Here is a 24048-nt window from a genome sequence, read left to right as displayed (position 1 = left end):
AGGACTGAGAAATGACTTTAGGCTTTCCCTTTTAAAAAGATGATATCTCATTTTCTGGGTTCATAGATGAGGGGAAAAAGTGGAAATTGAAAGAAGGTAAAGACTGAAATAATTTGGATCAGGACGAGTTTTTGTTTTGTGCTGTGTTCTATTTAACAGCTGATAATCCTACATTGAAAGTCCATGTTGTCCAACTAGTGAGACTTAGGACAAGAATATGCATTGTTAATTTAGCAAGTGACTAGAAAATTATGCCCGTTACAATATTTTTCAATTTCATTCCCCTGAGTATAACTAAGAAAAATATTGCTTTCATAAAACACCATAGTGAACGCAGCCCTGGAATACTAGTCTTATAAATAGTTTCAGATGGAGGTATAAAAATGATATTTCAAAATGTTAAAAATAATTATTGAGAGTAAAAATTAGACTTCGAATATTTTCAGGGTTATTACTTCCTCTTGGTAGTATGTTTCCAATTTTAGGGACTGGGGGGAGGGGAAGACAAACTACACATGCACATAATCTCTCCTAGTATTGGCTCCATTTGTTTAGAAGATATAATGGTTTTATTTTCAGGTGTAATGCCCTTGAAATTCCTTAATAATTTCCAATTCCATCAGAAATTCTTCTACCTTAAAAAGCCATGTTCTAACAGATTCATTTCTTTTGATTTGTGGAGTGTCAGAATAAATTAATATTTATAACAAATACGGCAAAACACTTTCATTAAGCCAATTACTAAGAATGGTTTTAATGGGAAGTATTTAGGCACTCGTGGTTTCCATATATTTCCTCATGGCACTGTTGGAACTAGACTGTAGTTTGCTGAATAAAAAGATGAGTATGTCCACACATCTTAGCACAGGAATTCAAGCAGAATGAGCTGTAAGTGGAGGGAAGATGAGTGATCAAAATAGATTATCAAAAGGATATCTAAACCATCAAAATAAGGGCAATTTTTATAAACATTGAAAGCTACTAAAAGCAGGATATAATAAAAAAATGTTCTGGAGGTGTAGAGAAACACATTTTAAGGTAAATGAAGAGAACCAAAATGACAAATTAGCCAACAAGCAAAACTTAGAACTTTGTTATGTTTCTGTGCCAATACGTTTATTCTCCATCTTGAAAAACAAATAACTATGTGTATGATGTTATATTAGATGAAAAAGTTCTTAGACTTTAGGGGCTATTTTTTTAAGTCACATCCACTTTCTGGCATATTTTATCATTCACTTCCATTGTGGATCTGTTGTATTCAGCAAACTTTGTGAAAACACATATCTGATGAGCATTACCATAGTTCTGATTAACTCTCTGATAGAACATTGTCTAACACAAATGTTGCCTTCGTTTTGAATTTTATATAGGAAGAAAACTTCAACAAACCTGCTGACTAGACCAGCTTCTTAGTAGATCAGGATTTTCCTTGAAAAAGAAACTTGGAGTTCTTCTTTTGAAAGTTCCTTGTATGTGTACATCCCTGGATGTTTCTTTTTCTTCGTTATCATAGATGGCAGTGCCTCAAGTCAAATGTCAGAGGCATCTGTGCAGACCAGGAATGCTTTTTCAAAGTCAGGAGGGCATAATAAGGCTAGATTTCCATCGAGTGCATTTGTTAGGTTCTTGAATGTTAAATCACAAGTTGAATCATTGTTCAACTTCTTTCTTTCTTTCTTTTTCTTTCCTTTTTTTTTTTTTCCTGGCAAGTCAGGAAATGGCTCTGCAGAGATAAGTTCTGAGTTACCTATTAATGGGTCACAATTTGTGCTGAAACTTCTCTCTTTTCACCTTTCAAAATGAAGCTTATCTTCATTAGTGTGCTTTTTCGATGAGGTACAGGAAATCATCAAAATGTTAGAAGATACACGCCTCAGGTGACCCATGAAGCAACATCAGTATGTAGCCCTGTTAATGCAAAGAATGAATTTAATAGCTACATCATAACACCAAGAAGAAAGAGCATCTAATTTGTGCACTCCTGGGCTGATAGGACGTTTGTTGCTCTCTGTACCATTTGTTCAAGTAGACAGTAAACATGCACTTGCTTTTCCACAGATAATTCAACAACCCTTTTCCCACATACAGATGAAAAGGTTAGGTCCCATTTTGCTGTCACTGCACTCTCAACTTTATGACCTTCCTTTAGCATTCTGACTATCGACTTGGATGTTGGCTGACTGATTTCTCAGTGCATTGTCTGTTCGCCTTGTGAGCTGCCAAATTGAATGCACTCTATGTAGTTTGCAGGATTAGCTACAGGAATCCACTAGTGACTCTTAAAAGTGTCATCTCAATGGGAGAAGATACATATTGGCCTTCACTCCTCATAGAAACAGCTAAGGGAAGAAGTTGTTAGTGTTTTTCAAATATCTTTTGTGTATTAATGCATACCTTTTTAAAAAGTTTTTTTATAGTTTATTTTTGAGACAGAGGGAGACAGCATGAGTGGGGGAGGGGCAGAGAGAGAGAGAGGGAGACACAGAATCCAAAATAGGCTCCAGGCTCTGAGCTGTCAGCACAGAGCCTGATGAGGGCTCGAACCCACAAACCGTGAGATCTAACCTGAGCCAAAGTCGGACGCTTAACCTACTGAGCCACCCAGGCACCCCTAATGCATACCTTTTAACATACACCTCTGACAAAAACAAAACAAAATAATAAAGTAAAAAAAAAATCTACAGTTTCTATCATGAATCTACAATTGCTTGCAATTACAGTTTGTTTCTACAATAAGAAACAATTGAGTAATTGCAGTGGTCACAGTTCAGATTTTGCATTGCACTCTGAGAGAGGCTGTGTTCCTCCTGAGTGGCCCCACCTCCAGTACTTAAAGCATTATATTTTTCTTGATGATGGTTGGTTCTAAGTCGGTGTGGGAGAAGGAAGGTTTGAGTTGCAGGGTCTTGGGACAGATTCTCACACATCTCAAGTCCCTGTTTGGTGCTGGCTGTTCATTCTCAGTACAGTCCCCAACAGCCCTATCCCTGTTCCCCAGGAGCCATTTGGGCAGTCTTGGAAACTTTTGCCAAAGATAGAATCAGTGGTGACTCTTTCAGAGCAACCAAAGTTGCTTCTCAGATATTCCCATAAGTAAACAGTCTTTGGGGTGCCTGGGTGGCTCAGTCGGTTGAGTGGCCGACTTTGGCTCAGGTCATGATCTCACAGTTCATGGGTTTGAGCCCCGCGTTGGGCTCTGTGCTGACAGCTCAGAGCCTGGAGCCTGCTTCAGATTCTGTGTCTCCCTCTTTCTCTGACCTTCCCCTGCTCATGCTGTCTCTCTCTCTCTCAGAAATAAATAAAAACATTTAAAAATAAAAAAAATTAAACAGCCTTTGCCTGAGTCCTGGAACCCACTGGAATGATGCCAAGAGTTAGGCACTTGTGCGGCAAGTCTGGAAGTTACTGACCTGCTCAGTCAGACCCAAGTAGGGAGATGTTCACAGTTTGTCTTGGCAAATAAGGAAGGACCTACAGCATTTGAATTTCTATCATTCCAGAGTTTAAATAGCTTGATTTACTCAGAAGCAGGAAATAAACAGCAAAAAGCAATTTGTGAGCTGGTCATTAAACAATATCGCCGAAATACTGAGCTTTGTGCTGAGGGAGGAAGATGAAGGTTAAGTTGTGCAAATGCACGTGGTTAACTCTTGGCTCTGAAGATGATATTCTGTGGTGTGAGAACAACCATCTGGCCAGGAAAAGTCAGCATCCTTCAGAGAGGGAGGAAGCTGGACATCCCAGTCCAGCAAATTCCATTTCTTGTGTCCTTAGCTTGTTTTAGTTCTCTGAGCCTTTGTTTGGTCCTACACTGGTCTTCAGCTGCCATCTCCTCATTGGATGGCTATTTCTTTTTATAGATTGTGATGGATTTTAGAATACTGTATCCTAGTTCTAAGATGTTTCAAAGTGGTTTCATTCATTCTGGCCCACCATCTTTTTGTTTGTTTGTTTGTTTATTTTTGAGAGAGCGTGAGTGGGGGAGGGGCAGAGAGAGAGGGAGACACAGAGTCCAAAGCAGGCTCCAGGCTCCAAGTTGTCAGCACAGAGCCCGTTGTGGGGCTGAACCCACAAACCATGAAATCGTGACCGGAGCTGAAGTTGGGTCCTTAACTGACTCAGCACCCATGCGCCCCCACCACCACCACATTTTTATTTTTTAGCCTGGAAGTTACATTAACTCTGAGTTTGGCTTTTGACTCCAGATAGGAGTGGTTCACCTAGAGTCCATGGGCCATTGATGAGTTGAATGGAATGTACTGTGCTTTCATTTGATTGGTTCTTAATCCTGTGTATTTTATTCTACACATTTTTTCTAATTTTTTTTAAATTTATTTTTGAGAGTCAGAGAGAGATAGCATGAGCAGGGGAGGGTCAGAGAAAGAGGGAGACACAGAATCCGAAGACAGGCTCCAGGCTCTGAGCTAGCTGTCAACCCCGACGTGGGGCTCGAACCCATGAACCATGAGATCATGACCTGAACTGAAGTCAGACGCTTAACTGACTGAGCCACCTAGGAACCCCATATTGTATACATTTTTCAAAACCACTGCTATTAGGGGGTATAGCTCAGTGGTAGAGCATTTGACTGCAAAACCACTGCTATTTGAAAGACTCCACTGGCTTCACCAGAGGACCAAAATGCATTCATGGCCCAGAAAAGTAGTGTCTCCCCTTCCTCACAATGAGACCACTGCCTCCTGCTTTCAGGGGTCAGGTGTCCTTTCAGCTCACGATCAGGCTTCATCCCTCAGTGTCTTTACTTAAAAAAAACTTTTTAAAAATGTTTTATTCATTTCTGAGAGAGAGAGACAGAGACACAGACAGAGAGACAGCGTGAGCAGGGCAGGGTCACAGAGAGTGGGAGACACGCAATCTGAAACAGGCTCCAGGCTCTGAGCTAGCTGTCAGCACAGAGCCTGACGCGGGGCTTGAACCCACGAATAGTGAGATCATGACCTGAGCTGAAGTCAGACGCTCAACTGACTGAGCCACCGAGGTGCCCTCTCAGTGTCTTTATTAACACAGGCCTGTAGCCTAAATGACATCTTTCTATCTCCAAGGTGGAGCTTGAACACCACCGAAATACCCCTTCCTTGATTTTGTCCTTATTTCATTTTTGCCAGTTGTTTTTCTCTTCCTCTGATTTTCAGCAGTGTTATGAAGTCTTTGTGTCCAGGCTCATATCTAATTCATGTCCACTGTACCCTGGTCATTGTTTGTCAGGGACAAAGTTCTCCATCAAAATTTGATAAATATTTTAATGTTGAGTCATCTTGTCGTAATACAGGAACCTGATTTTCCTGTTTTCACACTAGCGGGTCAGAAGCCCTCTGGCTACAAGCTGTGCTGCAAGCAAAGCCCTGCTTCTGGGCGTCCCTGCAAGCCGCAGCCAGATACCCCAGAATGAGAAGGGAAAAGAGCATAGGAGGAGAACTAGAAGAGGAAAAGGGAAGGAAATAGGAAAGAGAAGGGAAAAAGAGAGCTAGAAATTGTACAGGGAGGAGGATGCTCCCCGCCTCAGGGGCACAGATCAGTAACATCTACCAGGGAACACACAGATGGTTCTGATTTCAAAGACCTTTCCCTGTTGTTCATATTTGTGTCTCCATGTCATGTATTCTTGAAACGTCTTTTTCAAAAAAACCCAGCGGACCTCTAATGATCTCTACAGAACATCAAATAAAAAGATGATATCTACTCTCCTGAATTTAAAAAGTCTCCAAAATAAATGTCCCTAATAGGATGGTGGGGGACATATTGTCCTCTCCCTCTATGCCATGGCATAGGGAGTGTGAAATCTTTGTCAGAAGCACCTAAGACTGATTTTACCTAGCAGAATGGTTATTTTGGTACAATTTGGACATTGACAAAATGCTGCTTTTACCCCCAACTGTCTACAGTCTTTATTCAAGTCTGATATTATGCCAGTCATGATATACTATGATTGATGATGCCTTCTCAGGTCTTTGGGTCACCTGTTAATGCATAAATTCACTTGTGAGAAGTAATGTAATAGCCTCCATTGACTCCTCTTGCCATACTTTCTAACACTTGGGACCACTCAGGCATGTCCTATAGAGTATTTAGCTTTTGGCAGAGAGGCTCTGGGGGAGGAGGACCAGAGTATAGAAGTGATGCTGGCAAGGACAACTTGATGCCTTATGTTAAACTCCAGAAAACCAAGCAATCCTGTATGTCATGTGAAGGAATAGGGGTAAGACATTGGAAAAGGTGGGAAAGCACTGAAGAAACATGATTTTCAATTTTCCCCTAATTTCCTGCTCAAAGTATGGGTAGTGTTGAGATCTATGACTATGAAGAATGTATGTGTCTTTTTTTTTTTTAAGTTAAAAAGGAGAAGTGGCATGATGAATTAGAAGGGAAAAGTAAGACATTTCTTTCATGTGGCATACGAGGGTGGTAGGAAGTTACTTGTATAATTCAAAAGGCATCTGATTTTTTAAAAGAAAATGGTTGCACTTGTTAATGTGGGCGAGATCCTTATGTAAATTCTGAACACATAAAACAGCTGGCGGTAAAGTTTTGGCTTCAGCCTCAGGCTTGTGAATGTGGGTGTAAGTGAAGGAGGTGGCATGTCCGCACTCGTGGGCTCTCAACAGCCCAGCCTGCCAAAGTCCTGTATAACCAGGCCCACTTCACGTTCTCAGGTCCTCCAGCCTCATAGTCTCAACAGAAGTTGATGACTGGTTTCTAAAGACTGTTAGGCTTCATTGACTTACTAATTTCTCAATCTTGAGTTGGTATTTCCTCATTTTTCTCTAATATAGGGTTTCTCAACCTTGCTATTACTACCATTTTGATCTGGGTAATTCTCAGTTGTGGGAATCTTCCCATGTATTGTAAGGTATGTTAACGTGATCCCGGGCCTCTACCCAATAGCATCTCCCCCCTTCCCCCCACCAAGTTGTGACAACCAGAAATGACTACTACCCAACAGATGCCAGTAGCATCCTCCACAACTGTGACACAGAAATGTTTCCAGACCCCAACACAGATTTCATGGCAGAGGGACACAGTCATTCTCAGATGAGAAGGTCTTCTCTATGCTTTTTATAACAAAACAACTTAGGAGTTTTTCTTCTGCTGTGTTTGCTGATAAATTACTAGCTGCTTATTCATTTAAAATATATTTATTGCTTAGCTGCCTTATACATATATAAAAGTCACCAAATACTAGTCCACTGGTATGCTAGAGGATGTAAAATATTCCATTATCTTTTATGCTTTTATGGAAAATCCTTCTGCAACAAAATTCTGGGATAGTTGATGTTCCTTAGTTGCTCTCAGAATTTGATTGCTTGGAATAACCATTAAAATCAGTGCACTTCCTTATTAGGACTGGGCTTATGAAGGGCCTGGAGTTACGAAAGGTTGAAGAAAATGTACTCCAAATCCAATGTGTCGTCAGTGATGCTTAATCCCTCAATGAGTCTGTGTCCAAAATATCAGTAGACTGGAATGAAGACCCCAGAACTATAGGACATTTGCCATGACTCTGCCTCAGAGTTGCTTGGAGATTGGCAAAATAATACTGCTTTCTGCTGACACCTCAGTTGCTGATACACTCTGAGTCCATATGCAGAATGATTATGAATTTTTGTAATGAGCCAGTCCAGCTGAGACGTGGTGGGTGGACTGTTTCGAAGTGTGGTCGGATCCATTATCAGGGTGTTTGAGTAGACTAAGCCCTAGGATATGACACTTAAAATCAGCAGGCCAAGCAAGCACACCACACCTGTTTAAACTGAAGCCTGCAGTGCATAAATAAAAATGGGAATGGATTAGTCTTTTGGGGACTAATCTCCAAGTTGAAACGCAATAGAAATTATAGCAAGTAGCAACTTCCTAAATTATTTTCTTATGCTCTGTGCTGTTCTTTATATTTTTAGTGCTTCCACCTCAGTTCATTCTCTCTTCTGCTACTTCTAATACATCTCCAGTGATGTATTTTCAATGAGAATTCAATTACCTGGAGAAGCAGATGTGCTAAACGGCAATTTGAGGATTTTTTTTTTCTCCAAGTTGATTTCAAAGCTGAGTCATGATTCTAGTGCTGGTGCTGTCAGCAGAGAATTACTGTCAACAAGCTGCTAAAAATGAAATCTAATAATGAGGGAGAATAGATGAAACATCTAGTAAATCTCTGTGTTCTTACCGATTGCTTCATTTAATTGGCATCATTTTATTGAATTTTTAATAGAATGAAATGAGATTTTAATGTCATCTCCTTGAGTTTAGACCTAATTCAATATATTAATTTATTATGAATCTTTCCTCATTAATTTTTTATATGAAGTCATGCAATGAAAAGTTTCCCAAATTGTCAGTTTATTTGTCAACTTGTAAAACTTTCTCCTAAGGAGTTTTATTCGTAATAATACACAGAGTGACATCATTCAGTAGTTTTTCTTTACTGGTGCCTCAGTTATGGTATTGTGAGTTGTTAAGAAAGTGTACTTTATATCTGCTAAATTTTCATAAACTTGTAGACTGAGCTCCAATTATGTTAGTCTTTAAATTGATAGAACAATGACAATAATTATATAATCCTATAATGCGTCTGGCAATTGAAAAATCTGAGTGGTTGCATTTAATGGTGTGATCTGAAATGGGTCTCATTACAAATCATAGACCTAACTTAAGTCACAGAAAGTAACTATTTTTTTTTTTTTAGGGAAACTATAGTTTGCCTGAAAAAATGCTGAGGATGCTTGGGTCTATTAACTATTTTCTGATGATTTTATCAAATTCAGTTAGGGAATTGGTATTAGACTTCTCAAATAAGGCACTTAATGAACTGCAAATATGTGAGGTCCCCACTATTTTAACAAAGGAATGATAAAACCAGAACATTTCAAGTTGCCTAGAGGAAGAGTTAGAGAAAAGTCAACTAATTTTTTTGCATCTGTGAATAGAAGAGGTTTTGGTAAAATTCACAGTGGTTTCTGTGTCTATAATTTTCTAATGGTTTAACTTTAAGTACCTTATAAATTACATTAGTAATATATATTTGTTATTAAAGTGTTACAAGCATAAACAAATGAAAGTCACCTATAATTTTAAATCCAGAGAATCACTGTTGATATTTTGTTATGTCATCCTATAGACATTTCTATCTGTTTCATATAAGATGGAGAGAAAGCCATTTATAATATTGTGTAATGATTTTCCACTCAGCAATGTATTATTTGTCAACATATATATCACTAAGAACATTCTTTTTTAGTAGCTGCATAAATATTTTTGTGCAGTTCTAAAATTTATTTAATCAGTCCTCAGTGTTGGTTATCTAGTTATTTTGCCTCTTTTTGGTACAATAAAGAGTGCTTTGACAAACACTTTGTAGTTAAAAGTTTTGTGTAGTTCTTCACTTTGATCCTGTGATACATTTTTGGAGTTGAATTCATATTGCTGAAAGATCACTTCAGGAGAACTTCACAGTCTCACAGACAACCTATTTCAATTCTTTCTACTGTGGCTTAGTCAATGAAATACTATTTACGTAGGTACTTAAGAGATGTTTTTGGGTGGAAAGACAAAAGGGGAAAAAGATGAATGAATGATTCTCCTACTCCTGAATCCAGAACAGAAGACTCTAAGAGGTCTAAACATTTCCTCTTGGGTTGTTGTTACTTACGGAGGATCTAAATCAATGGCTTTCTTGAACCCTAGCTAAGCTACCTAGTCTTCATTATTCCTGTTCATGGAAGAGAGAGGAATACCCTTGGATCTCAGCATATCACATTGGCACTGTGGCCTTCACACTCATTATTTATAGAGCTTACCCTACTACATTAGTTTCCTGTGGTGGCACAATAAGTTACTACTAACTTGGTGGCTTGAAACAAGAATAATTTATTCTCTCATAGTTCTGGAGGCCAGAAGTCTGAGAGCGAGGTGTTCATAAGGCCACATTCTTTCTAAAGTCTCTAGGAGAGAATTCTTCCTCACCTCTTCCAGCATCTGGTGGCTCTAGGTGTTGTTTAGCTTCCTTGGTTTGTGGCTGTATAACTGGAATCTCTACCTTTGTGATCACTTTGCTGCCTCTTCTCTGTGTTTCTTACAAGATCTTGTTACTGGATTTAGGGTCACCAGGATAATCCAGAATGATTGTATCCCAAGATTCTTAATTATATCTACAGAGAACTTTTTTCCCATATAATATTCATAGGACATGGGGATTAGGATGTGAGCATATCCTTTGAGAGACCCCATTCAACCTGTTCCTTTAAATATCAGAGAGAGGCTGGTTTCTCCTTAGTCTCTCTCTCTCTCTCCCAGATCTGTTACAGCAGAAAGAAAGAATGGGAGCTATTTCCAAAGATCACATTTTATCCTAAGATAGAGGCTGAAGAGAGGAAGTTCTAACTATAGTTGGCCTAACAACTTTATCTTGCTCATAGAGATGCATTTAATAAAACAGAGAGTACTTTTTCTGGTTGGATTGTACTGGCTGGTCCTAAATTATTTTGATTCATTTTCTTTTTTGAACCTCCAAATCACTGTTTGAATATTGACCACATGGGGTTTAAAATTTGAAATTCTAAGTAAGGCTTCTAAACTTTCCTCTATAACCTAAATTTTATTCCTAGGATACTTAGGATTGGACTTAGCAAATTCTGCAGCTTTTTCAGTTGATTTTGTTTTATTTTTTTCCCTTCTTCTATTTAACTGGAGGAAGAAAGAGGGGACAGGAAGAGAGGAAAAGAACATAGAAGCTCTTTGCTGTCTCTTACCTCCCTTTGTATTGACAAAAGTTGGAATCCTCTGACATAGCAGGCTTAAGAATTTTGCAGGAAGAGCATGCAAATGAGCATAAGGTTCTCCACTCAAAATGCTTAATTTAAGAGATGCATGAGGCTGCCTCATCTAAGGTGGCTTTTTGAAGTTGGGGTGATGATAATACATTTGAAAGCAACTGAAGCTTAAGGTAGCTGACCTGACTTTTGGATCCTCTCCTAGGCTAGGGATTCTGTACTCTCCATTTGTTGGTGGAACTCACCACAATCTTTTTTAAAAGCCTAGACCCTCTTTCTTGACAGAGAGTCTTACAGACAGAATTGTTCTCTAATGTTCCATCTTATACTGGTATTGTAATTGCATCATTCAACTTTGAAGACAGATCCATGTTGATATCAAAAGGGCAATAAGTTTTAAGAGTTCTTATGGATTTCAGTTCTTGAAGTTTATATCAAATATATGTAAAGATTAAAAAAATAGTTCTCTCAGAGATTTGCATTAATTTGGCTTTTCATCTTGATACCTAGTGTCAAGAAAACAACACTTCTTTTAAATCCTAGGCTTCAATTTTCAAATAGGGATATACTGACAAATACTGGGATTTTCATTTATCAAAGATGTTTCTTTCAGAGAAGGCTAATATGTAATTTAAAAACCCTTTTTAAACCTTTAAAAATGAATAGTTATGGATTCTATTAGTGAATAGAAGAATATGTTTAACTTCTTTTGAGAGGATTTTAAACTAATGGTGAATTAAAGGGTAGCTGATTTCTGTCATCTCTTTATGAATCTAACTTGTGTGGTGGCTCTGCTCCACAGAACTCAGTGTCCAGCTCCTTCGCTCTTGCTGTTCTGTGGTCCTTGGGTGCTGCCTCTTCTCAGGGTCCAAGATGGCTCACCACTAGTTCCACAGTTCAGCTAGTGGGCAGTCTAGCCTGGAAGTTCCACATCTGTCTTATATGCACATCCCACTGACCTGAACTTTTTTACATGTACATGGCTAACTGTAAGGGAGACTGAGAAATGCAAGTCTTTGTTCCTGGTGCCTACGTAGAGACTTTCTGTTAACCTCACTAGAGGAAAAAGGATGGTTAAAGAAAAATAGCAGTCTCAGGTGACACTAGTGTTAGGTAGAATGGTAGCTTTGTTAAGTATATTGGCTTTTAGAATTGATGTATCAATAAAATAGACTCATGAATTTGAAAAAGCACTGCTGTGCTATCTCTAACTAATTTCTTAACTGTAAGCTTTTAATTGATAATATACAACCTGAGCAAATATTTTGTAAGAGCAACATAGTGTGTTGGTAACTTTATCAGTATACTTAGGTAAAATGAGAAGGAAAAAGAGAAAAGAAAGAAATGTTTGGCTAGACTATAAAAAAGATTATGTAGACTCTGGTTCTTCATTGTAAAATGTAGGTTTTATTTTGAGTTAGGTATAGTGAGGCCAACAGATCTTGAGACAAGTGCCAATGAAAAGATTGTTACGGCTCCCAAGAAGTCTAGGCATGCCACAACAGGCAGGGCCACAGCCACATGGTCAGGAATTGATCAGGAAACTGAGGGAGCAGGAGAAAATTATGATGAGATCATTTCATATAGTTGCCACAGGAAGGACTGGAAGAGACAGTGTAAATATGTTTAGGATTGGCTAGTTTGAGTAACTTTAGAAGGCTCTGGGATGTAGGGTCTGTACTAAATCATCTGGAACCTGGTCCTGGGGTGACTGATTAGAGCAGAGGAATGGAGTCAAAGAGTTACGGTGGGGGGTGTGCTATGGGAGGGAAGTATGGGCTCTGGATTGGTTTGTATATTGATGGCCAGTTGTCTGCTGTCTCCAGGATTAGCTAACCCTGGAGGGGCAGTCTTTTCCTGGTCAGCAAGGTCCCAGGTGCCAGAGCATCAAGAATATGGAAAATATGAAAATATAATAAATACAATCCTGTTAAAAATTCACTAGAAAATTTTTTTTTTAATGTTTTAAATTTTTTCCTATCAGGCAACTGATGTGGTTTGGTTCATAGGGCAACTTCTGTCTTCAAGTCAGTTGAATTCTCAAAGCCTCTTTATGCTCCTCTGATTTCACAGCTCAGTGGTGAGCCAGGACTTGTGTCATGTTATATCCAGAGTTCCTGGCAGGAACCCCCCCCCCCCCCCACACACACACACACTGTCCACCTCACTGGGGATCATTTTCATGTTTCTTTGGCCAAAAATAAGGGTTTTTTCTACCATTGTAGCTACACACACTGTGACCACAGATGCCACTGCACCACAATGCCCACAGTCAGGGCTATGTGGCAAGAAGAGAGAGAGAGAGAAGGAAGGAGGGAGGAAAGAGAGAGAACACACCTAGGATCCCTTCCTCCTATGCTTGGGAGAACAGGAGTCCTTCCCAGTTCCTCTGGTCAGGAAGATAGACTTTGTCCTGGGATTTTAGCTGCTCATGACACTACAGTGGCTGCTCACTTAGGGAATGGCAAAGAAAGGAACAACAAAAACAAAAAAGGGAAATTCATTCCTTGTTATGGGCTGAATTGTGTCCCCCCAAATTCATATGTCAAAGCCGTAACTGCTAGTACAACAGAATGATGCTGTGGAGACAGGGCCTTTGAAGAGGCAGTTGGATAAAAATGGAGTCATTAGGGTGAGCTCCAACCCACCATGACCAGTGTCTTTATAAGAAGAGATTAGGGGACAGACACACGTGGATGAAGACAAGGGAGAAAGGGGCATCTGCAAGCCAAGGACAGAGGCCTCAGAAGGAACAACTCTGCTCACACCTTGGTTTTAGATTTCCAGTCTCTAGAAGTATCATAAAACCAATTGCTGTTGTTAAAGTCACCCAGTCTATAACATCTTTTACAGCAGCCCTTGCAACTGACTATATACTTAGGGTCACTTCTCCAAGATTTCATTCTTACTCCAGTCCGTCTGCTCTAGTTTACTTTGAGAATTGTTTGGTGGTTGCTTTCTGATTTTGCCTAGAGCTTTTGGTTGTAACCAGAAGGGAAGAGGGAGGCTGCAGTAAGCTTAGTCCTTGTTGGCTGCCGTTGTGAATCCAACAGACATGTATATGTTACATTTCTGCCAGAGTTACTGAATCAAAGAACACTGGAAGTAGTAGGAATACCAAACCGATTTCCCACGGAGATTCGTCCTCTGCACAGAAAGTTTGCCCTGGGAACTCCGGTGAGTACTTAGGGTTGGCCTAATGGAAGTTTCACTAATCTTGCTTTGTATGTTTTGATTTTTATCCCTTATTATATTGAGAAGAAATTTGTAATTTTGAGTAGTGATGAAATGCCTTAAAAATATAGCAAAGTGGTTACATCGGTGTAATAGAGTACATGCCTTTTTATTTTTCTTTCTTTTTTTTTTTTTGGTTTGTTTTATTTATTTATTTTTTAATAGTTTATTGTCAAATTAGTTTCCACATAACACTCAGTGCTCATCCCCACAAGTGTCCTCCTCCATGCCCATCCCCCCCTCCCCCCACATCCATCAGTATTTTTAAAGCAAGAGAATGTGGTAACTGTGTTTGAGAAATTTTAAGAAGCTTTTGGCTTCTAGTAATAGAAAGCCTAACGAGAAGAGCATTAAACAGTAATAATGATGTGATAACTGTGTATCAAGAAATCACAGTAGGTAGGCAGGCAGGTCCTGGGTTGACTAATTCAGTGACATATCCAAGACAAGACTTTTCCCATTTTTTGACTCTGACAGCCCTGGAATCCTTAGGCTTGTCCCCTCACTCCTACAAGATGACTTTGGCTGCTTCGTGGATCACATCCCTACTCCACAGCCTCCAAAGAACAGGCGAAGAGGGCATATCCCTTTCCAAGAGTGAAGAAAACACTTGTAGAGGCCTCTCTGGAGACTAACCTTCACACATAATTGGCTTGAAATGACTACATTACAGGCTCCTTCTTAAGCCAAACATAGGTGAGGGGATGGATATCTGCCATAGCTTAGACTGATGAAGATGCGTGCTCTCACCTGGGGAAGGTCTCAGCCCTCCCTTCTTTATAAGGTCTTCTGGTTCATATTGCATCAGTAAGAAATCAATGTGCATCTGTGCACTCACATGTTCTGTATGTCTTTATGTCAAGTGGGGCTTTAGGCAACTAAGGCTATTCTGTATAGAGCTTATCTCTTACTTGGGAGAAACTGATGAACTCTGGCTGGATATGAACACATTGTGGGTCATCCTATGTCAGTGACGCTTTGCTGTAAGAGCTGCTGCTTCAGCCCAAGAGTTATGAGACCACAAGTAGAGCAGAAATTAGAGTCCACTAGGCTTTATTACTTCTATTGAGAAGGCATGCTCCTAGAGATGTATTGATTAATGTTTAAGAACCAGTTCTCTAGAAAAACTCCTCTTATTTGTGGCATTTGCCAGTCTCCATTGTGCTAATTCTCCCATTATGATCCATTTCACGTTACCAACATGATGTTCCTGAAAACAGAGATTGGAAGGTGCATGAACATGTGGCTCTCATGAACTGCACCTTGATACAGTGAGATCTGGTTTTTTTTGCTGAAGACATGTCTGAGCACAGCCTAGAATGGGATTTCTCAATCTCAGCATAATATTGACATTTGGGGCTGGCACATTTTTCTATCCTCTGTTGTGGAGCTGTTCTGTGCATTGCAGATTATTTAGCAGACCCCTGGCCTTGACCCATTCAATGCCAGTAGTAGTCCCCCTGCTGTGACAAGGAAAATATCTTCAGACATTGCTAAATGTCCCCTCTGGGCAAAACTGCCTCCAGCTGAGAACCCCTGGCCTCTGGTAAGGGGAGTTGGCTTACTATGAAAGCAGTGCAGGTGTTCTGATGGTCTTGTTAGTGTTTGAGGCCAGAGTAAAGGCCCGGTGTTTATTGTGACTTTGATAAATGTCCATCAAATAATGGTCTATGTAAAGCCAATGCTTTCATATTTTTTAATGTGGATTTATGCCTCTTTCCTGGTTGATGTGTGACAGGTGGGGACACTGCATTCTGTTTATTCTACAAGGCAGTATTTTAAATGGTAGTTGAAACATTTTAAACTATGGATTTTTCATAGCTGGTTCTGCTCTGGTAGAGACTATGAATTGATCAATTCTTTCATCTCCAGATGTGTAAAGCAATGGGCTGATTTAATGTACAAAAATATAGTAGACTGTTACATTATTTTCTGGATGAGAACTAAGTACGGAAATTAGAAAAAGGTTGGAACCAAAAAAAAGCTTTGTAGATCTTGCTTAGGGACTTTAAATGTTGATCCAGATATAAATGGGGTGAATGTTTTGATGGATTATTTTCATGACTTGGAGGAATGGTATGAAAATGTTAAGATGAGGAAAAGAAGACTCACATGAACTGTGCAGGAATAAGAACTTCATAGTCTCAGCTGGAACACAGACTTCACTAGACAAAGTTACTGTGACAGGTCATACCATGAACGCTTGGCTATCTCTACATTGGTGACAAAGGGGCCACCTTTTTGGTGTTCAGCATGAACACGTATCCCCTGGCCAAAGCACAGGGCATGTCCTGGCTGAACTGTTTCACATGTGTCTGCCTCTGTTTCTCCTAGCCATACATATTTGGGCTACCAGTGCTATTAAAGAGCATTCTAGGGACTGTTCTCAGGTAGGGATAAATCCAGAAAGTGAACATTTAGAAACTTGTGGAGGGATTTTATGTTGCAACAGCATAAAAGGATGTGATCTGTTTTAGTAGTTCATTTTTATTGTAGCTTGTGAAAGTGTGGGTCTAGAAAGGATTAGGAAAACACAACAAAACAAAAACAACCAACAGTCTTCTAAATCTAGTTCTTTGCAACAGGATGACTTGAGAAGTACAATATTACATTGTTTAAATACTAAATATGGCCTATTTTTAATATATAAAATATAATTTCAAATTTCTCTCTTATGCCACATGGAGGTTCTTTAAGAATAATGTTAAACCTTATGGCTCTTGTGAGGGAAGGGATAAAAAGTAGAGAAGGCAGAGCTGGCTGGAGAGACATGAGACTCCACACCCGCGCTCCCTGGGAGAGGAGGACCTTGGCATTCTTCTGCCTCCCTGGATATCCAGCGTTTTCAAGTTTCTCGTGTCTACCCTGGACCATTTGGGCTTCCCTCAGGAGAACGGTGTGGAACTGTGATCGTCACATGACATCTGAGGGCCTGGAGGCCAGGGATAGGACATAACACACTTATCTGTGCACTCTGGCAAATAACTGATTTTTCAGAACGCCATGTGGAGCTTAATTTCCTAGACCCCGAGACTTGTCCTACTGTAATCTCTAACTTAAGTGCTAGAAGACACAGTAAATATATTTTGAGTTTGTTGCTTTATTTGCATGTCTCTAAGATTCTACTCAGTTCATGATTATACATAAGAAAATAAAAAAGGAAGACATTTGTTCTGTTAAATGTTAAAAAAATATCAATATGCACATGTGTCTTGTGCAAAGATGACTTTTTTTCTGAGTATTTTCTGTCACATGAGGCAAAGTTCTTTTATGTGTACATTCTGCATAACAGTGTTGATATAGGCTGAATATTGGTGGTTCCCCTCCATTTCATATGCTGAAACCTAACACACAGTGTGAGGATATTTGGAAGTGGGGCCTTTGGGAGATGAAAGGGATTAGTGCCTTTATAAAAGCAACCCCAGGGGGCGCCTGGNAAAAAAAAAATTAAAAAATTAAAAAAAAAAAAAAAAAAAGCAACCCCAGAAGATTCCCTTGCACCTTCTGCCATGTTAGCTCACAGAAAGGAGACAACCATATATGAACTAGGAAGCAGTCCCTTACCAGATACTGACTCTGCAAACACCTTGGTCTTGGACTTCCCAACCTCCAGATGTATGAAAGGGAAATTTCTGATGTTTCTAAGATACACAGACTGTGATGTCATAAAGCTTGAACAGACCAAGGCAAATGTCAGTCCTAGTAGTTGAGAATGCACTGGTGATGGATAAATATGATAGACATTGTTATGTTGGATTTTGAATGCAAAACTTTCCACTCTTGTTCAGTGAGTTAAGATTGCCCTAAAGACATCAGAATGACTGTTAGGTAGACTAACAGCCAGCTGGCCACATTTACTTTCTCTTAATATCATTTCAGACATTTTGAAAACATAGTAGAAGGATCGATACCATTTTTTATTAGTTCTATTTCAGTGGTTTCCTTTTCTGTTAATTCCATGTAAATACAGTTCTTTGTTTAAAATGCAGGTCTGATTGGAACTTTCTAGGGACTAATAGTGGAGAGGGGAAAGAGTTTTACATGCCCTGAAATCGGTGTTCTTCTGAACAATAGTGTTTTTAGATATTTATTTAAACTATGAAATATGTTTGCATAGTTTTGTGTCACCTATAACAAAGGATTCCTATATTGTTTTTTTTTGTTTGTTTGTTTGGCTGATTATTTTATTATATACTTCCTTAACCTCAAATTCCTTCTCTCTAAAGGACATCATCACTTAATTATTACTAAAAGCAGACCTTGGTTCCCACACTGTTCCTTTTCCCAACTTTTCCTGATTACTAGTACTGACATCAAATGCACATTGTAGCCATTTTTCTTCTCCACTTTATCTCTTAGATGCAGTCTGTCATCAAGTTCTATTGTTTCGGGGTGCCTGGGTCAGTTAAGTGTCCAACCTCGGCTCCAGTCATGATCTCACGGTTTGTGGGTTCGAGCCCCATGTTGGGCTCTGTGCGGACAGCCAGCTCAGAGCCTGGAGCCTGTTTTGGATTCTGTATCTCCCTCTCTCTCTGACCCTCCCCTGCTCACACTGTCTCTCTCTCTCTCTCAGAAAAATAAAAAGTTCTATTTCTTCTTTCTTATTTTTAGTTATATTTCTTTTTACTAATTCCCTATCCAAGTGTGCTGGTAATGGAGCAATAACTGCATTTTGGGTTTCCTTCCCTTTGGCAGTCTTTCCATATAGCAGCAAAGACTTCTTATCTTTTGTGCTGTTCTCCATTCACTAAATGTTCATTCCCATTTGGATCAAATGGGTTTACCATAGCTATCAGTAATCATGATTATTCAGTACTTCTGAAGGACTAAAAAACATCAAAAATTTGAAACACATTTTTTTTTGGTTATTGCTATTTGATTTATATTCTACTACTTATATTCATGGGAATATCTTCCAATAGAGTCAGTTTTCTTGAGTACAGTCATAGCTTGCTCATTTGTAGGATTTCTACAGTGTGTGTGTGTGTGTGTGTGTGTGTGTGTGTGTGTGGCTTTTTCTACAGTAGGTTCTGAGGAAGTGTATTGATAACCTGAGCTCACAGGCAAGAGGATTCGAAACAGCCATCCTTGGCAGTGGCCGATTCTGAGCCCTGATCTTGGTGGAGGATCTGGGGACTGAGGTCAAGTACAGTGATAAGAGTGGACTGGCCCACATCTTGAGGGTAGAAATGAGAAATAGCCAACAAAATGCAGTTAAAGATGAGCAAAAGGGCAGGAATCAAAGGAGAAGAAAATCATATCTCATGAGGCTGGGTGCTGATGAGAAAAACAATTTGAGACAGTGAGACTGTAACTAAAGATAGCAGGGCAAGAACAGGGTTGTGAGAGAAATAGAAAGTGGGGACTGGAGATTTCTGGATGCTAGGAAAGGTGCCAGGGATCTTTTTTCAATGTGACTAGGGCCTTGACAGTGGGCAGGAAGAGAAAGGCCACCAAGCTGGTTCAGACAACTGACTAATGAGAATGTTAGTTAGGATTTTGTGTGATAACAATAGCTGACTCATAATGACTATATGTGCATGTGTTTATGTCTATGTATGTGTGTGTATGTGTATGCCAGGCACTGGGCCTTCCTCAAGTTCCTGGTGGGACATAAAATTAAGAAATAACTACTTTAATATAAGTTTAATGATTTTAGTAGCAATTACAATATAACAAATATATTAACACTTATTTAGCTCTCACTTTATGCTAGCATATTCAGACTCTGATCCCTAGGGGTAGACTTAGAAACATGGCCAAGTGATTTTTCAGCTTTCCTATTAAGAAGTATAATCTATTTCATATCCTTTGAGTCTGGGCTTATCTTGCACCTTGATTTGACCAGTAGAATGTGGTACAAGAGCCTCAGGCTCCAGGGACTTTGCAGCTTTCACCTTCTCTTTCGTGGAACATTGCTGTGTCCATGTGAGGAAGCTCATATATCCTTCTTGAGGATCGAAGACCATATGGAGAGAAAGGCTGAGTGGAGCCCATGCCTAGCCAACCCTCCATCTCATTTCCAACGCAGTATGAGCCCATGAAAGACAAACACATGAACCACTCATCCAGCTTAGACGATGGTGAGAAATAAAAGTCAGTAAAATTTGAGGTGCTTTATTAGACAGTATTAGAAAAGTGATAAACCTATACTTTTGATAAACCTGTCCTTTGGCATATATACTCCCCTTAAACAGTGATACAAATAATAAACAATTGAAGGTGTAAGAGAGAACCAACGGGTATGTCATTAAATACCTCTCTCTACATCACTGAAGAATTTTTCAATAATTAATGTAACTGAAAGAAATTATGCTATTAGAAGATAATCGTTGCTTTCAGTTCAGAGAGAATTTAATATCCTGAAAATGGAAAGTGTTGACCCAGGTATTAGGTCTTACATGTAAGACTTTGTAGCTTTAGAAAGAATTAGAGCATGGCATTTCTCCAATCCTGATCATTGGAATCAAGAACAAATACAAATTCAAGGAACACCTGGGTGACTCAGTTGCATGAGCATCCAGGTCTTGATTTTGGCTGAGGTCATGATCTGATCTCATGGTTTGTGAGTTCGAGAACTGCATTGGGCTCTGCACTGATAGTGCAGAGACTGCTTGAGATTCTCTCTCTCTTTGTCTACCGCTTTCCCCAACTCTCAAAAATAAATAAACGTTAATAAAACACACACAAAAAAACCCAACTACGAGATCATGTTTAAAATGTGAGTATCTAGAAGCATCACAAACTAATCAATAATATTATTTTTAATTTTTAGAGTATTTTTTTCTTACGGTTTTTAAAAAATGATATTATCTGTGGTACCCATTAGAATGACTAAGATGGAAAATAAACAATATTAAGTAGCAGCTAGAATGTGGAACAGAATTCTCATATGTTGCTCCTGGGAGTATACATGGGTAAAACCATTTGTCAGTATTTCCTAAAGCTGAAGATATTTATGACCCAGGAATTCCAATCCTGGGCATATTCCCAACAGAAATGTATACAGATGTTCATGAAAAGGTTTTATTAAAATATGAATAACAGCTTTACTTTTAATAGTACCGAATTAGAAATTATTCAGTGAGTAGTTTCAATGTCCATCAATGTATAATGGGTCTTGAAAGTTGGAATACTACACAGTAATGAGAGTGAACTAAGTACAACTACATTCTCCGTAATGAATGAGTCTTGTAAACATAATGTCAAGCGTAAGAAGCAAGATTAAGAATGCATACTGAATGACTGCATTTCTTTAAGAAAAAGACAAAACTAATCTGTAGTGTTCAAGAATCAAGGTAGTTAGTACCCTAGTGGGGGTAGTGACTGGGAAGGGCCGTAGTAGGTCTCTGTGGTTCTATGTGGTTTGCACAGGGTCTCGGTTAGTGGGTGTGTTTGATTTGTGGAAATTTATAAAGCTGTACCACTTAGAACTTATGCACTTCTCTAGGTGAATGTTATACTCAATAATAACTTTACATTTACAAAATAAGTGATGAGGTATCAGAGATAAGTTGCTGTAAATTTCCTTTATGTTTCTGTGTAATCTGTATTTCTTGCTAAGTCCTTCAATGTGAACATTTGGAGAGCTAAGAGAAATCAATATGTATAGTTCAAAATACATATGTGCCCAAATAACCAATGTAATATTGAAGGAGAACAAACTTGGAGAAGTGACACTACCTGACTTCAAGACTTACTAAAGCTTCAGTAATCAAGATGGCGTGGTATTGGTGAAAGAAAGACCAATAGATCAATGGACCAGCATAGAGAGCTTAGGAATAAGAGTCCTACACAAATATAGCCAACTAAAGAGCAAAGGCAGTCATCTTTTCAATAAGCAGTGCTAGAAAAACTGGACATCCACATGCAAAAAAAAAAAAATGAATCGAACAGACCTTACATGCCTTACAAAAATAAATTCAAAATGAATCATAGGTCTAAATGTAAAATACAAATACATAAAATTCCTAGAGGATAACTTAGGAGAAAAGCCACATGGCCTTGGGTATTGCAGTGCTTTTTAAAATAGAACATCAAAAGCATGATCATGAAAAGATAGTCGATAAGCTGGACTTCATTAAAATTAAAACCTTTTTCTCTATGAAAGAAAAGACAATGAGAAGAGAAGACACAGACTGGGAGAAAATATTTGCAAAAGACATAGCTGATATACAAANGAAGAATTGGGATTAATTCTGTTTTAAATGTGTGGTAGAATTCCCCAGGGAAGCCATCAGGTCCAGGGCTCTTATTTGTTGGGAGATTTTGATAACTGATTCGATTTCTTCACTCGTTATGGGTCTGTTCAGGTTTTTAATTTTTTTAAATGTTTTTATTTATTTCTGAGACAGAGAGAGAAAGTGTGAGCACGGGAGGGTCAGAGAGAGAGGGAGACAGAATCTGAAGCAGGCTCCCGGCTCCGAGCTAGCTGTCAGCACAGAGCCCGACGCGGGGCTTGAACCCACAAACGGTGAGATCATGACCTGAGCCGAAGTTGGACCCTTAACCGACTGAGCCACCCAGGCGCCCCCATTCTTTTTTTTCTTAATGTTTATTTGTTTTGGGGACGGAGGGGCTCAACCCCACAACCCATGAGATCATGAGATCATGACCTGAGCTGACGTCAGACGCTTAACCAACTGACCCACCCAGGCACTCTAGGATTTTAGCCATTTTAACAGGTAGGTCCTAATATCTCATTTTTGTTTTTAATTCGCATTTCCCTGATGACTTCTGATGCAGACAATCATCTCAAATGCTTATTTGCCATATCGATACCTTCTTTGGTGAGGTATCTGTTAAGGCCTTTGGCCCACATTTTAATTGGGTTATTTGTTTTCTTAACATTGCATTTTAAGAGTTCTTTGTAAGGCAGTCCTAAGAGGAAAGTACATTGCTCTCCAGGCCTATTTCAAGAGATTAGAAAAAGCACAAGTCCAAAATCTAACAGCTCACCTAAAGGAACTAGAGGCAGAGCAACAAGAATGCCCTAAACCCAGTAGAAGAAGAGAAATAGTAAAAATTAGAGCAGAAATAAACAACATAGAGACCAAAGAAACAATTGAACAGATCCATGAAACCAAGAGTTGGTTTTTTGAAAAAGTAAGCAAAATTGACAAGCCTCTAGCTAGACTTATCAAAAAGAAAAGAGAGAGCATCCAAATAGACAAAATTATGAATGAAAATGGAGTTAGTAGAACCAACCCCTCAGAAATACAAGCAATTATTAGGGAATACTATGAAAAATTATATGCCAACAAATTGGACAACTTAGAAGAAATGGACAAATTCCTAAACGCACACTCACTACCAAAATTAAAAAAAAAAGAATGGCCAAAATCCAAACCACTGACAACACCCAAGTGCTGGGGAGGATGTGAAGCAACAGAAACTCTCAGACATTGCTGATGAGAATGCAAAATGGAGCAGCCACTTTGGGAGAGGATTTGGTGGTTTTGTACAAAACTAAACATACTCTTACCATGTGATCCAGTGATCACCCTCCTCGGTATTTACCTGAAGGAGTTAAAAACTTATATCCACACAAAGGTCTACACATGATTGTTTATAGCAGCTTTATTTGTAATTGGAAAAATTTGGAAGCAGCCAAGATCTCCTTCAGTAGATGAATGGGTAAATAAACTGTGTTACACCCAGACAGTGGAATATTATTCAGCACTAAAAGAAAGGATCTATCAAGCCATACTAAGAAATGGGAGAACCTTAAATGCTTATAGCTAAGTGAAATAATTCCACTTAAGATAATTGCATTCTGATTCCAATTAGATGCCATTTTGGCAAAGACAAACCTATTAAAAGAGTAAAACCAGAGATCTTCAGGGATGGTGGGAAGGAAGGGGTAAATAGGGAGAGCATAGATTTTTTAGGGTAGTGAAAGTGTTCTCTTATTATAATGATTAACATATGTCATTATACATTTGTCCAAGCCCACAGACTGGACAATACCAAGCATGAACTCTAAGAGACTCCATTGGTTTTGGCAGAGTATGATGTTAATTTAATCATC

General features: G+C 39.0%; 1 long non-coding RNA gene across 1 annotated transcript; it reads right to left on the bottom strand.

Moving 5' to 3' along the window:
* Positions 1–744: 744 nt before the first annotated feature.
* LOC144239295 (uncharacterized) lies at positions 745–17645 on the bottom strand. Its single transcript, XR_013337372.1, has 3 exons — positions 17583–17645; positions 1393–1911; positions 745–886 (listed from the first exon to the last, which is right to left on the bottom strand). It is a non-coding gene; the product is annotated as an uncharacterized LOC144239295 (long non-coding RNA).
* Between the last annotated feature and the right edge of the window lie 6403 nt (positions 17646–24048).

This window comes from Crocuta crocuta, unplaced genomic scaffold (assembly GCF_008692635.1).
Source record: "Crocuta crocuta isolate KB4526 unplaced genomic scaffold, BGI_CrCroc_1.0 scaffold140, whole genome shotgun sequence".
Lineage (NCBI taxonomy): Eukaryota > Metazoa > Chordata > Mammalia > Carnivora > Hyaenidae > Crocuta > Crocuta crocuta.
The sequence above is the reverse complement of the archived record's forward strand: the minus strand, read 5'-3'. Positions and strand labels throughout refer to the sequence as shown.